Source organism: Morone saxatilis, unplaced genomic scaffold (assembly GCF_004916995.1).
Source record: "Morone saxatilis isolate NCDOM2014 unplaced genomic scaffold, NCSU_SB_2.0 Contig17, whole genome shotgun sequence".
NCBI lineage: Eukaryota > Metazoa > Chordata > Actinopteri > Moronidae > Morone > Morone saxatilis.
The window spans coordinates 25,435,272-25,440,249 of NW_023339729.1; positions in this window are offsets into that span (position 1 = coordinate 25,435,272).

Consider the following 4,978-nt stretch of genomic DNA (forward strand, 5'->3'; position numbering starts at 1 on the left):
CACAACTTCACTTGTGAAAGAATTTTTGGTAGTGAGCTGGCTGAAGGGCAGTAACTACATATGACTGCTCTCTGGTTAACACGTCACATTTACATTTAAACTAAGGCATTGTAAATTGAATTATATAAAAAATGGATTTACTTTTTCATTGACATTATATAAGGGAAAAGTGTATGAAGAAACACAGGGCAGCAGCCATGAAACTGACACGCTGTCGTGTGAACGCCACTCAGGCGGCCTATGTGAATGAGGCATAGTGTAGAAATGTGGTTAGCACACTAACCAGTCAGTGGGTGGATGTGGAACTTTCCGTGCTCGTTGCCTGATCGGATACTGTAAGTGATCTCAGCATTGGTCCCAATGTCCTTGCTGGCAGCATAAACTCTCAGAACCTCTGTTCCCACTCTTACATCCTCTGGCACTGTTGCCAGCTGATCACGGCGCTCAAACACAGGTGGGTTGTCGTTGATGTCCAGCACAGTGATCGTGACATTGACCAATGAGGAGAGCGGCAGTGGTGAGCCCAAGTCAGATGCATGGACTGTTATCTGATAAGCCGGCTGGATCTCACGGTCGAGAATGCGTTCTAAGACGACAATGCCTGAAGACTTATCGATGGAGAAGGAACCTCCTGCAGATTCGGTGAGGGAGTAGACCACCACTCGACCTGGACCTGCTGCAAAGCCAATAGAGAGGTGTTAGTTTCACATCAGAGACATCAGAGATTTCATTGGGTCAAGACTACAAAGACACATTTTTTTTATGTCTGTAGCTTTTTATGTCAAGTGAATTTCCCCATTGTGGGATTAATAAAGTTATCTATCTATCTAAAACAGAGAGTTGGTGGACAGAAATGAGGGAGGATTGTGTGGTGTCACGCTTCTTCTGAATCATTTTACCTTACTCATTTTTTTAATCTATTAATAACGTTTTATTGCCAAATAGTAACTAGTTGTAACATAACTTAAAAAAATGTACTTTCCCAAACTTTCTTGACTGCCTGTAGACTGATTTATATGGATTTACACCACATGCCACATGAACCACAGAGCGCCACAGGAAATTATTTCTGCCTGTGGTCATCAAACTCTACAACGCCTCCCTCAGAGAGTCAGACACCCCCTCTCTGTAATCTGACCTCAAACACGGACAATCATTTTTGCACTTTTTGCACATTTTAAACTGTACATTTTAACCTTAATATATATATATATATATATATATACATACATTTATATATATTCTTAATATATTATATGTTCTGGAGTATGTAACAAAAGTAATTTCCCCCTTGGACTATTAAAGTATTTCTGATTCTGATTCTGATAAATATGTTATTAAATGTGTCATTAATTCATTAAAATACTGATTCATTTTATGTTAAAAAACATATATAATTATTTCACTATTTAAATAATTATTTCATGGTCTTCCATAGCCACCTACTATACCGAGGTATGTGGAGATGGGTTTTACATTGTTATCAAATATGCAAATATAAAATAGAAATTAACAAATATATAAAGATAGAAACCCACCACACCCAACTATCCTGACTTCACTACATCCTGACATATAAACTTGTATCCTGTAAATTCTGTTATGGCTTTCTGTGCATCCTTTATCTCCAGCTGTCCCCAGTCTCCGCTCTCTACCTTCCTGATCCTCTGTATGAGCCGTTCCCTCTCTTCTTTATATTTATTTCAGTTCATCAAGTGTGTGTTGTACATTTTCTATTGTTTGCAACGTGAGCATTCTTCTGAACTATTTTTACAGATTACAGAAAGAGTTTTGTTTAGACCCATGTGATCAAATCTTAATCCAGTTAAAATGACTTCCTCCCTCCTCTCTATCCTATAAGATCTCATTATTCCCTTTTTAATTAATCATTCTCCTTCCCCTTTACTAAAAGGGATCTTTAAAATATTTTGCATGTTTATTGGGCTTTTAACAATTTTATGTTCACAGGGGGTCACAAGGTCATCTTGATTTGGTGTAAAAACATCAACACAGTAGGCCTATATCTCATTGTCCTGCATTAAAAAAGTACACAGTTATAACACCCAAAGAGTTAATAGACCAGGAAGAAGAAAGTGCTGAATTTGTCAAAAAGGAAGCCTATTAAGTCTGTATGATTGTTAAATAAATAAAAATATAATACAGACAGAGAATTCAATAAAAAATATCATGAAACTCATCTCTGATTAATATTCACAGGAAATAATCGCTTGTTTTACACAAACCTCCTGCAGTTATTTACAGTTTCAGTTCAGTATTGTTATTGTTATGCACTGAATATAATATGTATATATATTTCGTCACTTACTTTGGGCAGTTAGGTCAATGATAGAGAAGGTATCCCTTAAGAATTAAATAAAGTTTTGATTCAGTATGAAATCTGTTGGTGGGACGACCCTTTTTGTGATCTAATTAAACTCTAAAAGAAGGACTCTCTGTCTGGCAGGTGTACTGCTCAGGTCTCAAGAAAGTAAAGTGTCGAATCTGGTGCAATTTGGCTGTTAGGTGATGCCGTAGCAGCATCATCTAACTATGAAGGAAGGAATCAGTGTCCGTATATATGACTGTCCTTTTTCTCCAGAACCATTCATCCGATCCACTTCACACTTGGCAGTGATATTGCTGAGGACCCAAGTGAGTGCAGAGTCGAGCGTGTTCTCGAGAACCCGCCTGCAGCACTTCCAGGGTCCATTGGCAGGCTCTGAGCGGGGGTGGCACAAGTTTGATCATTAAAACACGTTGTGCTGAGAAATGGCTCACTTCCTTTTTCTGTGTTTTTCCTACAAGGTTCAGTCATTGCCAAACACGCCAGAATGTGGTTTTGCTAAACACAAAGTCCAATTCATCCATCCATTCATTCATTATCTAACCCATCTTATCCTTTGCAGGGTCGCAGGGCGGTTGGAGTCAATCCCAGCTGACACTGAGTGGGAAGTGGGGAACACCTTGGACAGGTCGCCAGTTCATCAGGGCTAGTAATTAAATTAAAATGTATTTCTATAGCACCAAATCATAACAGATATTATCGCAGGACACTTTTCATATTGACCAAACACGCCTTATACAATTATTCATGGAGACCCAAGCACTTGGTGACAGTGGGAAGGAAAAAACGTCTTTGTTTTAATAAAATAAAACTGACAAAACTACATAAAAGCTGAGCTGAACTTTAACCAAGATTGTTGTTGATAGGAACATAAAGATAACTTATCTCTTTTTGTATTTCTGTGGGCTGTTATAGAAAAAATACTATACTATACTATAAAACATGATATATATAAAACTGAGAAATAACTCACTTCCCTTTCTAGGTTTGTATCACAAGGTTCATTCATGAGTCATGGACAAAGACACCAAAATGTGGTTTTGCAAAACACAAAGTGGTAAGTTAACAGAATAAAACTGACCAGACTACATTACAGCTGAGCCTAACTTTAAATGATTATATGAGTGTTGCAGACAGAGAGAACTTATCTCTTATTATAAAAATATGTGTTCTTAAATTCACTCTGTACTAAAACATTCTCACTGTAATTATGTGCAAAGCAGAAACAGGACAGAAACCCCCAACAACAGAACAGGCGGAGCAACAATAGAGAAAAGCTTTACAGTCACACAGATGAAACTGAAAGTTTGTCACAGCCACAGCACAGCTACAAGTAAGAAGAGGGTTTCTGTTTCTGTTTAAAGATAAAATATAGTTTATCAAGACTTTCTCAGCAACCCAACAGAGTCTCTGCTGGTGAGTACAGCTGATGATATTTACTGTTGTTATGATATTTACCCTTTGCTGTAGGTCTTTCCTTCACTCCTTCCTGCCTTTGCTGTTTCTCTCCAGCTATCACAATCCAGTAATAACAGAATGCAGAAAAAACAACTTCAGCTCTCGTGTTTTCTCTGCCAGAAAGTTCCACCTTTTTATTTCATGGTACAAATCAAATGATATTCTTCTGAAAAAAGAGTAATAATAACTATTTTTAATAACAGGCTTTAAATAAGTAAGGGGCAGATAAGTGTTGTTATAGGAAAACAAAACAGGAATACTGGGTAGACTTTTTTAAGCTCTTAAGATCTTTGTGTTACAGTAACACGTGGGGAAGGAAACCAAATATTATATAGTGAAAAACAATATGGCCATAGCCTCCTATACCAGTCTAATTCATAGATCATACATTAGCTTATATTATTTGGATTAGCCACAATGTGGTACAGGGCACTTGTACTTCCTGTTTATAAATGTCCTCATTAGCTACTACTGCTTTGGTATGATGACCCAGATAGATAACAGTTATTGGTTTCAGACCCGTAGAACTTCTGACTGCGAGGTAACAGTCATATACTGTATCTGTATCCAGCAATATAGGTAAATATTGGCCTGGTATCAACACATACAATCATAACAGAAAGGTTATTAAAGGTCACTGTGTAATGTGTTTTACACAACAACTTTCCCTTAAAATGTTTAAAACTGTTTAATCTTGTCATGAATCTTTTGTCTGAACTGGGATTGTCTGGGTGGAACATTGCTCAATTTTACAGCACTTTTACAATCTAATTGCTCTGTACTGACAGTGGCTAAAAGGTTAAAACCACTCTGCCTTAGGAGGCAGAAAAGGCAGAAGGCGATGAACTTGTTGTCCTATGATCATTTTACATCCCACATTTTCAAATTACACTTCCAATTACCCCACCTTTGTGGTTAAAACAATTACCATGAATTTGTTTCCAGCCTGGGCTCCTTGCTGCATGTCATCCCCTCTCTGTCTCTCGCCTGTCTTTCCTGACTGTCTTCCATTATCACTGTCACAATAAAGCAGAAATGCCATACAAAAAATCTGCAATTAAAGTGTTGTTTTTTTGTTCTCAGTGTGAAGATATGGCCTCTGTGAGCAGCCTGGCATCTAAAGATCAGTTCCTGTGCTCCATCTGTCTGAATGTGTTCACTGATCCAGTCACCACA